General features: G+C 44.8%; 1 non-coding gene across 1 annotated transcript; it reads right to left on the bottom strand.

The window, feature by feature from the left end:
* Positions 1-439: 439 nt before the first annotated feature.
* Positions 440-546, bottom strand: LOC121158882. Its single transcript, XR_005884254.1, has one exon. It is a non-coding gene; the product is annotated as a U6 spliceosomal RNA (small nuclear RNA).
* Positions 547-12,537: the final 11,991 nt, after the last annotated feature.

Raw genomic sequence — 12,537 nt, 5'->3', positions numbered from 1 at the left:
AGGTGAGTGGGGAAAGAAGAGGGAACAGGAGAACCAGGAGGTGGCATGCCTCTGGAGAGGAGAAAGGGAGAGACGCCAACCGAGGAAGGTCTTGGGATTTGAAGCATTCTCTGACTCTCTCTTTGTTGGGTGGGAACCTGCAGGTAAAAGGTTCCTATTGGTGATCTCTTAACCAGTTAGGAAATGGGTGGGCAATTCTTGTCCCACCTACTTGAAGGTATGGCCAAGATTTTATCAGGCTTGGATGGTCTCACCAACCAATATTTCTAGATTTGTGGAAGCCTGTTAAAAGAAGCTGGTGCAAACTGTGAAAAGATATGTATTTGTACAACTACATGTACACAAATATTCTGGTACTAGAATTTGCAGAGCTAAGTCAAAGAAGGTAGAGAAGGGACACAGAGCAAAGAAAATCCTATTTTTGTTGATACTTTGTTTTTAAAATAAGGAACGCTTCATGAATTGGCATGTCATCCTTCCGCAGGGGCCATGCTAATCTTCTCCGTATCGTTCCAATTTTAGTATATGTACTGCCAAAGCAAGCACTTTGTTGATACTTTGAGATATTATAGTATACTGCTTTATGTGAGAGATAATTTTTAAAAATATTTATACATTTTTTTCTAGAGGGGACTGGAGGGAAGACAGTCCTGGGTCAAATTCACAGGATAAGCGCTGCTAGAAATTACAGGTGATTTTGTGGGGTCAGTCTTAATTGGAAGAAACAGAAAGCAACTGATATCACTGTGAAAACTTCTAGGGTACTCCAGAGAGCTTTTCTAACCCCCACCCCATCACACACACACACACACACACACACACACACACACACACACACACACACACACTTTTTAGGAAAAAAAATTGTATCTGTTTCTTACTTGAAAGTCAAAATTACAGAGAGGTCTTCCATACTCACTCCCAAAATGGCTGTGACAGCCAGAGTTGTACCAATCCAAACCCAGGAGTCAAGAGTTTCTTTCAGGACTCCCACGTGGCCATAGGGGCCCAAAGACTTGAGCTATCCTCCGCTGCTTTCCCAGGCCATTAGCATGGAGCTGGATAGGAAGTGGAGCAGCTGGGACTAGAACCAGCACCATTTGGGATGCCAGTATCACAGGTGGAGGATTAGCCTGTTGCACCACAGTGCCAGCCCCTTGCTAACCTCTTTTTTAAAATCGCTTATAAGAGTGTATGTTGGTCAACATACTTGAAGACCAAGAAAGAAGATCCATGGCTTAGAAAACAGAATAGATCTTAAATCTTGATCTTACAAGAAAATGTCAAAGCAGACATTAAGTCACAATCAGATAAATGAACATAGGAGGGGGGCATCTCCCTTTCCAGGAACCTCAGGAAATGTTTTCTGAAGCTATTCAAAGGCATAAGTTATATTGAACCAGGAAAAGGAACCAAGGGTGATAGAAATTGGGCAAGCAGTTGATCTACGGTGAGGCTCTTATCATAGGAGTTTCACACATTGATACAATGGCCACTTCAGCTTGCAATAAAAGCATTTAGCAAATCTGAGTTTGGTCAGCAGAGGGCAGTGTGGTCGATAGCAAACGGCTGGGACTTCTCAAGAGTTTGACAGATTCAAGTGGCAACCCTGGCTCAGAAGCTGACTAAGGAACCTGGGACTGCCTGTGAGATCCAGGATGTTTTGAGAGGATGGACAACCAAGACAACCACCCCTCTGGTGAGTAAGCTTTAGACACATGAAGACAGGCATCCGTCTGTGCTTCAATTAAAAACAAAAACACAGGCAAGTAGGCAGCTGGTTCCTTTTTGATGACTCCAGAGACCCTTCCTGAATCTGTGGCTAGCACCCAGATTCCGTCCTGGTGAAAGCCTGCACCTGCACTTGTCTTTTGACACAATTGTGCAGAAGGCTGGCCCAGTGCATCACGGACTGTGAGAAAGCCAGCTAACCCAAACCCATTGCCAGCTGTTAGCCGAGAGCTTCCTACCCTGTTCTAAGGTGGGAGGACTGTGCTCCCTTCTTCATCCACTGTGCTCCCCTATCAGGAAGCTTCCCCTCTCAAAACAATTTGCTGTGTTACAAATGGTTTGCTTTGTCCCCATAGGCAGTTTGTTTACAATGGAAGTTTCTCTTGGAGCCCACTGCCCATCCGAACTGTGAAAAGAGGCCCTGCTGCTGTGTCTCGAGCTGATGGAGAGCAAGTTTTGAGAGGAGACACTAGTATAAGCTCAGAGATCTCACTGCCATACCCTAGCTCTGGGACAGACAGCTAGTCAGAAAGGCATGCTGTGGTTCTTGGGGGGCTGCTCAGTCGGGGTTCAAAGGAGCTTTCCTGCTGGACCTCCTCCCACCCCATGGAATATTCTAAGCTTATGAAAATGGAGCTCTCCATCGTGTTGCAGGCAGCATGCTTACCAGCATTCACACTGAGAAACGTCCATGGATGAAAGCCACGCTCTATTGTCTGGCTGCAGGCCCTGGAATAAACACAAGGGGGAGCTGGTGTGACTGCTGTCAGTGCTGCGAGCAGGCCTTCATCACTCTGACCTCCTCCAGGGCTCCTGAGTCGCGGCTCACTGCTGACGCCAACTGCTTTCCTGGCTCTAAACGCTGCGTCTTCCAGCTCGCCTTTGGGGTCGACCTTTCAGAGTTGGCAAACTTCAAATCCTAACCGTATCCTTGAATCTTGCTTCTCACTTGAGGGCTGCCCATTGCTTCTGCCTTACGTACCTGACCACAGAGGCTAGCACCCAGCCCCCAACAGCTCTGAGATGGCACACTGTTGCTTTTTTTCCTAATTTTTCTTCCACTTCATTTCCTTTGTTTTTCAAAGATTTATTTTATTTTTAATCGCAAAGTCAGATATACAGAGAGAAGGAGAGATAGAAAAGAAGACCTTCCATCCAAGGATCCACCCCCCAAGTGACCACAACAACTGGTGCTGCGCCGATCTGAAACCAGGAGCCAGGAACCTCCTCCCGGTCTCCCATGCGGGTGCAGGGTCCCAAGGCTTTGGGCTGTCCTCGACTGCTTTCCCAGGCCACAAGCAGGGAGCTGGATGGGAAGCAGGGCTGCCGGGATTAGAACCGGCCCCATATGGGATCCTGGCGCTTTTAAGGCGAGGACTTTAGCCACTAGGCCACCACACCGGGCCCATTTACCCATTTAATTTCAAAGAGTTCTTTTGACAGCTGGAATCCCTAGTTTTAAAGCAATGTCTATCTGAAGTTCGGCAGTTACATCAGTTTTATTTCAGTTTCTTTTTTTCCTTGTCAACGTCAAGCAAATATCAAGAGTTTTTTGCTCCTAAGATTGATTTGTTTATTCAATGCGGAGAAGAGGGACAAATCTCTTCCATCTGCTGGTACACTCCCCAAATACAACAGCCGAGCCAGGGTCAAGCAGAAGTGAGAAGCTCAGAACTCAGTCCACGTCTCCCGTGTGGATGGCCAGCTACCTGGGCCATCAGCAGTTACCTACCAGACACATTCGCAGGAACATCGATCAAAAATGCAGAGTAGCCAGGACTCAAATATGAAATGTAGGAGGTGCTCAAGTCTCATTTCAACCATTTTTCTTTTAAAATAGCAAGTATTGTAGACCTTGTTGGATGCAACTGCTGTATGAATCCACCGTTGATGGGCATGTAATTTGTTTCTAGAATGCACCTGTTATACACAAATGCTGCTATGAACATTCTCGTACGTGTATATAAGCTGCTCTTAAGAATATACACCTGTGGGCCTGGTGGCGTGGCCCAGCGGCTAAAGTCCTCGCCTTGAACACGCCAGGATCCCATATGGGCACCGGTTCTAATCCCAGCAGCTCCACTTCCCATCCAGCTCCCTGCTTGTGGCCTGGGAAAGCAGTCGAGTATGACCCAAAGCTTTGGGACCCTGCACCCGTGTGGGAGACCCGGAAGAGGTTCCTGGATCCTGGCTTCGGATCGGCATAGCATCGGCTGTTGCGCTCACTTCTTACTTGGGGAATGAATCATTGGACGGAAGATCTTCTTCTCTGTCTCTCCTCCTCTCTGTATATCTGACTTTCCAATAAATAAATAAATCTTTAAAAATAAATAAATAAATAAATAAATATACACCTGACTGGAAGTACTGGTTGTAACATGTGTATGTTCAACTTTATCAAATAAAACTTTTCCAAAGAGATTTTACCAATCTTAACTCCCTCACATAGCACAAAAGAATTCCCTTGCTCTGTATCTGTCCCATACATTTGATATTTTCAGAATTAATTTGTAGATTTGTAATAGGACCTCATTGCATTTTTAATTTTTAATTTGGTGCTAGTAAAACTCGGTAACTTTTCATGTGTTGATTTGCCTTGTAGATTTCCTCTTTTTATAAAGAGCCTGCTTAGATCTTTTGCCTATTTTCTGCTGGTCTGATCAATGTTTTCTTGCTGATTTCTCAGAATGTTAAAACTAGATTATGCAAATTAGATTCCAGTGGATGCAGTAGATGTAGCAGACTGGCCACTCCCAGGCTCAGCCCACATGCTGGCCAGTAGGTTGCTATAGTCCTGCACAGCCAGGCCTACCCCCAGTCCTAGCTCTCCTGTTCATCAATGGAAGCAGTGGCCAGGGAAGAGAGTCCCCAGAGTTCCCCTACCAGGCCCACTCCCAGCCCCAATTCTTGCATGTTCCAGCAGGTGCTGTGGCTCAGTCTGCCATGCCATGCCCTGCCCCCTATCTTGGCATTTGCCGGCTGGTGCTGCAGCCTGGTCCACCCCCAGTTCCAGCTCTCTCTGGTAGGTGCAGCAGCCTGGCCCAGCCTGCCTATCCCCAGCTCCTGCCCTCATGTAAACTGGCCTGTACTCTGTCCTGACTCTTGTTTGTGTCAGTGTGTGCTGTGGACTGGCCCAACCCAACCTCCCCACGGACTAGCCCACATATATGCCAGTGAGTCCTACAGCCCAGCCTGGCTTGGCCTATCCCCAGTTCTGGCTATTGCACTCTCCAGCAAGATCTGTAGCCTAGGAAAGAGTTCCTTAAGTTCTCCTACCAGGTCTATTCTCAGCTGGATCTTGCATGTGCCAGCAGGTTCTGCAGCCCGTTCTGATATGACCCACCCCCAGTGTCAACAATCATTGGCAGGTACTATAGCCCAGACTGACCAGCCTTCATCCATCTGGTTCTCACTGGTGGGTGCTACAGACTAGCCCAACCTGGCCCATCCCCCTATGCCTGGCTCTCATATGAACCAGCAGGTGCCACAGAGTAGCCCAGCAAGTCCCATCCCATGCCTGGCCTGCCCCAACACCTAGCTCACATGCACACTTGTAGCCTTATCCAGCTCCAGCTCTCACACTCATCAGTGGGAACTACAGCCCAGCAGATGGTCTGTGGAAGCTGCCAGAAGTCACTCCTCACCTATCAAGCATGCCCTCAGCTGTTCCCACTCAATACGTCTCCAGAATGCCTTCCCTGGAGCAGCACAGAGCCTCCCACCCCACCAGCCACATGGTGGTCCATGACATGCCTGAGGCCTAGGGTGGCATGTCCCCTGCCCCCTCTGCAGCAGCATACTAGAGTTCCCCACATATCTTAAAAAATAAAATAGGCAACTATGCTGGCACACTTGTATAGTTAATGCAAATTTGGCATTTAGCAGACCCAGAATGCCCACCAGCTAGTGGCTGCTTTTCTCCAAGCAGTGTAACACTTGCCTAAGTAAACAGTTGCTACAGCTAAGGAAAAGTTGATTCTTAATTTCTCTTATGAAAGACCTCATCAGTCCTTTATTTAAAAAAATAATAATTTATTTTTATTTGAAAGAAAGTTTTTATAGATAAGGAGAGATACAGAGATAGGTAGGTCTTCTGTCAACTGGTTCACTCTGCAGATGGCCGCAATGGCCAGAGCTGAGCTGATCTGAACAGTTTATAGGAACATCTGAATCTCCCACGTGGGTGCAGGTTTCTTCTCAGGATGTGAGTAGAGAGCTGGATCGGGAAATAGAGCAGCTAGGACACCAACCAATACCCATATGGGATGCCAGTGTTAGTAGTTGGAGGATTAGCCCGATACACCACCCCAATTCTTAATTTCTAAAAATGCTGAGCTCTTCAAATTAAGAGCTCTCACTTAAGCTATTGTAGTCAAAACCATAATTATGTCAGTATTATTATTCTATAATATTTTCATTCTTGAAAACATTTTAAGCATCAGGTTTGGTCTCAACACAAAACCGCTGTTAAGCACTGGCTTAGACATCCATGTTTATAGTCGAGGGGTTTTCAGAATGTTCTTTCTGTGCATAATAACAATTGTGATGTGTACCTGTCAGGTAGGAACATTTCATCAAGTTTGTCAATCCTGTCCACCTCAGCTGTTCACGGAATTTTCTGCTTGCTTTTTAGCTAGGTAGAGATGAAAAAACTACCATCGGGCCCAGCTCAGTGGCTCAATTGATTAATCCTCCCCTTCCAAGCCCTGTGATCCTGTATCAGTGCTGGTTTATACTCTGTTTCCCATCCAGCCCCCTGCTTATGGCTTGGAAAAACAGTGGAAGACGGCCCAAAGCTTTGGGACGCTGCACCCACACAAGAGACCCAGAAGAAACTCCTGGCTCCTGGCTTCAGATCGGCTCAGCTCTGGCCATTGCACTCATTTGGGGAGTGAACCAGTGGATGGAAGAGCTTTCTGTTTCTCTATCTCTCTGTAAATCTACCTTTCCAAATAAACAAACACACGTGCTATAAAAGTAGAATTGTTCCTAGTTAATTTCCTTAATATTTGCTTTATATTTTAAGACATTAGGTGTTCTCTTAAATGCAGTGGTACTCCCATCCCCATTATGTAAGAACTTAGATCCTCTTGTATATTCGATGTATTATCTGTGTTTTGTTAATTGTGTAGATGTAAAATAACACTTCATTGTCCGCATTCCTATTTTCAGTCTTATTCTTGCTCATTTTTGGATGTTTATCGACCAGAAGTGCTTCCATTTCTGTAAAATGCTTATTCATATGGTTTCGCCATTTTCCTGTTAGCTGTTTACTCATATTTTAGCCCAAGAGGAAATTTTGTTTTTATATGCAGCAAATATTTTTTTCTCAGGTCATGTGCTGATGTTAGTTTTCTGTAAGTTATCATTTGGATTCCCAACTCAGTTATTTTAATGCAAAGTAATCTGTTCTTGAAAAAAAAAACATTTATTTTTATAGGAAAGGCAGAGTTACAGGGAGAAAATGTGAGAGAAAGATTCCATCTGCTGCTTCATGATCCAAATGGCAGCAAAAACTAGGGCAGGGTTGATCCAAAACCAGGAGTCAGGAGCTGCTTCTGTGTCTCCCATGTGGCTACAAAGGGCCTAAGGACTTGGGCCATTCTCCACTGCTTTCCCAGGGAGCTGGATCAGAGGTGGAGCAGTCAGGACTTGAACTGGTACTGTTACGGGGTGCGAGTGACATCACACCAGACATGACTAAGGCTTATTAAGGAGTCTTTATTAACCAAGCTTGGTGATAACAGCACACTAGAAATAGCAAATCACAAGTCCATACAGCAATCCAATCAATCATAATCCAACCAATTATAATCCGATCAGTCGTAACCCAAAGAGGAACAAATGGTCATTACCCTCAAGTCCGTCTGTTAAGCTGTAGACCTATGTCCCAGCTTCCCCAACAATATAAGTTATCCATCCTAAGAGACATGCAACGAATAACCTGGACACACTTACAAAGCTGCAGACATTCACCTTTCCCTGGCTTCTCTGCCCACATTCCACTACTGCCAGGCCTCTCCTCTCCTGGAACTCCAGACAGCACACAAACCAGAAATAACATTGCTATCTTCATTGTCCTACCTAAGCAGAGGGTGAGGGGTGCAGACACACAGGGGCCATGCTCAGGGGATTTACCTGACCTGGGGAGGCCAGCGCAACGGAAGCACCCGACCAGGCACTCAGAAGAGAGAGGGAGCCCCTCCTTATCATGAGCCTTTAAAGGGGCTTATGAGGGGAGTGGTTACACAACAATGCTATACCGCCCCTCTCAGGTGCTAGGTGAGAGTCACAGGTGGGCAGGAGGGAACACCTAGGTGATGGATGGGGGGAGAGTGGCTGAGGGCTTAGAGGGCGGGGTGACACAGCCACATTCCATTTGCCCACTGTCAAGGGGTGCTGGATACCACTGGCTGCACCCCATAGCATTCTCCACTTCTCTTCTAACACCTGAGTCAAATCATTGGCTCCGTCACCTGTGACAGTGTCCATAGGAAATGTCAGTGCTGCCGCAGGTAGAGGCTTATCCTGCTACAAGCACAGGAGGCACCGACCTCTATCTAGATTTCTTTTCTTTTTTTTAAAGACTTATTTTATTTTTATTGGAAAGGCAGATATACAGAGAGGAGGAGAGACAACGAGAAAGATCTTCCATCTGCTGGTTCATTCCCCAAGTGACCGCATTGGCTGGAGCTGAGCTGATCTGAAGCCAGGAGACAAGAGCTTCTTCTAGGTCTCCTGTGTGGGTGCAGGGTCCCAAAGCTTTGGGCCGTCCTTCACTGCTTTCTCAGGCCACAAGCAGGGGGCTAGGTGGGAAGTGGAGCAGCCAGAACACAAAGCAGACCCAAATGGGATCCATGTGCATGCAAAGTGAGGATTTAGCCACTAGGCTATTGCACCGGGGCCCTTTATCTGTTTTTTGTTTTGTTTTGGTTTGGTTTGGTTTGGTTTTTGTTTTGTTTTATGGTGACCTTTCTATGTGCCAAACTAAAGGATTTTTTTTCCTAAGGTGGCAGTATTGTGGCATAATAGGTAAAGCCAACACCTGCAGTGCCAGCATCCCGTATGTGTGTTGGCTGTGTCCTGGCTGCTCCACTTGCAATCCAACTTGCTACTAATGGCCCAAAAGAACACCGGAAGACGGCCCCGCCGCCCAGGTCCTCCCGTCCTTGTGGGAGACCTGGCTGATGCTCCTGTCTCCTGAGTGCAGCCTGGCTCTGCCTCCGCTATTGCAACCGTCTTGCAGTTAACCAGCAGACAGAGGATCTCTCCATCGCTCCCTCTCTTTCTGTAACGCTAGCTTTCAAATAAATATATACTTTACTTAAAAAATAATCTTTTCTTAGCTTCAGATAAGACAGATATTCATCTACTTTGGAGTACCAGTCTTTATTTTTTTAAAGATCTATTTTTATTTTTATTACAAAGTCAGATATTCTGAGAGGAGGAAAGACAGAGAGGAAGATCTTCCATCCAATGATTTACTCCCCAGATAAGCGCAACAGCTGGTGCTGTGCCGATCCGGAGCCAGGATCCAGGAACTTCCTCCAGGTCTCCCACGCAGGTGCAGATTCCCAAGGCTTTGGGCTGTCCTCGACTGCTTTCCCAGGCCACAAGCAGGGAGCTGGAAGGGAAGCGGGGCTGCCGGGATTAGAACCGGTGCCCATATGGGATCCTGGAGCTTTCAAGGGGAGGACTTTAGCTGCTGGGCCACCGCACCGGGCCTGAGTGCCAGTCTTGTGATGATTTTTGCTTGTTCAGTTTGAGCTTATAATCCTTCTGCAGTCTGAGCATGGCAGGAGACAGGCACACACTGCTTTCCCCCTGAAAGGTAAATACAGGCATTCCAACTTGCTTATTGAGCAGTCTCCATTTGCCATTAACTTACAGTAACTCCACAGTCACATGTCAAAATTCCATGCTATTTGTACAATTATTTTTGACTGTTCTACTGGCAACTTTTTTCAATTGCCATTCAAGTACATGCAATTCCTATAATCTCATATTTATTCTTACTTCCATGCAAATTAGAGAATTGACTTTCAGGTTCCACAAAAAAAAAAAAAAAACCTAAAATATTGGGATTCTAACTGTGGTTACATTAGATCTATAATTCAATGTGTGGACAATTTACATCTTTTCAGTGTTAAATATAGCAACCAGTGAATAAGCATGAATAAATCTTCATTTATTTGTATTTTCTTTACTGTCTTTCAGCAAAGTATCCTCATTTTCTGTGGTATGGTCTTTCACATCCTTCTAAAGGTTGGTTCCTAGATATAGTGTAACATTACTGTTTTGGGGTGTCTTTTAAAATGTCAACTTGTCTAATTGTTTGCTAGAAATGCTTTTGATTTCTACAGCCATCATGTACAACTTCCTTATTATTTTGAAAAATTTCTTGGCAGATTCTTTCATTCTCTAAGGAATCATACTAGGGAAAAATAATCATCTTTTCATTCACTAAATTCTCTCTTGAACATCCACACTTAAAATCTAACCTGTCCATGGGTTTTTGAAATTTTATCAATTTATTTTTCATTTCAAAGCGTCATATTTTCCCTTTTCCAGGCTCAGTGGGTCATTTGTAGGCTTTCTAGCAACTTACTGTTTTGGAGATGTTCTTGTCTTGAAACGCTTTGCATCTTGGCATCCTGATATTGAAAACAAGCACAACCTTCAGCAAGTGCATATATATATATATATACAAATATATATATATATATACAAATATATATATATATTTGTATATTATAATAAATTGTACCTGTATATTATTCCTTCTTTCTCTTATTCATAGGAAAGAAAAGCCTAAGTAAAAAGAAAAAATGATGACAGAAAGGAATTTGATGTAAGAACTTTGTTCTGTAAATGGGCCGGCCTGCATGATTATAACATAGAAAGGCGATGTTATCTAGAGATTCGGAACCAGCAGAGGTCACCCTTACTCTTAAGCCTCCTGCAGCCAAAGGTTCAGTCACGGGGTGTCATGCATGCCATGCAGCCTCATGAGCACACTGATATTTATAGAGTCAGCACCACTGTTCTCATGACTGCCACCCCTGCGTAGGAGGCCCAAAGTCTGGACTCTCACTGCTGCTGCAGGAGCCAGGGAGGCCACAGCCCCTTTGAAATGGCTGGGTTTGTTGATGCTGGTGCTACTGGGGCCCACAGTCCTCCCCCACTGACCCATCTGAGCTGGTGTTTTCAGACGACTTGAATGACTTGCAGGTCCCTGCCACTGCCAGAACCTAAGCAAAGAGAAAGGGAATTTTTCTCTCCTTCCCCTTTCTAATATCTATTTTTTTTTCCTTTGGTAGAACATAGCCAGGAATAGGCTAATCAGAGACTTTAGGAAATGTTCTATTCCCTTGCATACAGAGGCCAGCACAGAAGTGTGAAGACGCTGCAGCAAACAGAGAAGAAGTTAGTGGGCAGTTTCATCACAAAGCCTCTGATTGAGATAAATCATGTTTGATTGAATTAACTAGGAGACCTCAAAGACAGTGGTTTGTGGGGGAGAACTCAGATATGGCCAGTTGGTTGCCGAGAGATCTTCCTTCGGCACAGGGAGACCACATTGCACCAGAATGTCCAGTGCTGACTTTCTGCATGCCTTCATGTATTATTTGAGTCCATGCTATATTGACCTTTGCTAGCATTAGCAAGCCTATCATGCGCTTTCTCCATCATGCTGAGCTTCCTCATTTTTTCTCCCTCTTTGTTCCTTTTCAATCTCTTACCTCTCTATCTCCATACAAGTAGTTTTGAACATGTATTTTTCTGTTTTATATTATAGTAATTATATTGCTTTTGGTGCTGGGTTCTGAATTTAAAATTACAGATGAAAGGCCAGCATTGTGGCATACAGAGTAGGTAAAGCCAGTGCGTATGATGCCAACATCTTCTATGGGTGCTGGCTCAGGTCTCTGCTGCTCCACTTCTGATTCAGCTCCCTGCTAATGAGCCTGGGACATGCAGCAGAAGATGGCTCTGGCGTTTGGGCCCCTGACACCCACATAGGAGACCTGACGAAGCTCCTGGCTCCCGGTTTCAGCTTGTTCCAGCACTGGCCATTATCTGGGGCATGAACTGTAGATAGAAGATTTACCTCTCTCCTCCCTCTCTTTAATTGACATTCAAATAAGTAAATAAATCTTTAAAAAGCAGCAGGATAATATGTCATTTGTTTTTTTTTCTTTAACATAAAATATTTGATTTTACACATGAAGGTCACACTTGGTTTTTCCTCTAATAACATTGAAGCAAATAAGATTTCACATTTCTGATATAAAACACTCCTAACCTAGGAATATTACTAGAAATGCCACAATTTGCATTAATTACAGTAGAAAAATACTATAATTTCATTTTTTTAAAAGATGATTTTTGAAAGGCAGGATGATAGAGAGGGATAGACACAGAAAGAAAGTAATCTTCCATTCCTGATTCAGTTTCCAAGTGGCCTCAATTGCTGGGCGGGGTCAGGCAGAAGCCAGTAGCCAGGAGCTCCAACAGGGTCTCCTACATGGTGGCAGGGGGCTCAAGTACTGGAGCTAACTCCAACGCTGTGCCAGGAAGCATTATTAGGGAGCCAGATCAGATCGGGAGCTGAGCAGCCGGGACTCAATGTTCCATATACAGGATGGAAGCGATGCAGATCAAGGTTTCGTGTGCTGTGTCACTATGCTGGCTACTAGATTCATTTTTTATCCATTTTTCTCTGCCAAATACATTTGTTTCTGAATTCAGTCCTATCCTTTTTTTTAAAAAAAAGTTATTTATTTTCACTAGATTTGAAAGGGA

The sequence above is a fragment of the Ochotona curzoniae genome, unplaced genomic scaffold (assembly GCF_017591425.1).
Source record: "Ochotona curzoniae isolate NIBS_2020 unplaced genomic scaffold, NIBS_Ocur_1.0 contig_3819, whole genome shotgun sequence".
Classification (NCBI taxonomy): Eukaryota; Metazoa; Chordata; class Mammalia; order Lagomorpha; family Ochotonidae; genus Ochotona; species Ochotona curzoniae.
The sequence above is the reverse complement of the archived record's forward strand: the minus strand, read 5'-3'. Positions and strand labels throughout refer to the sequence as shown.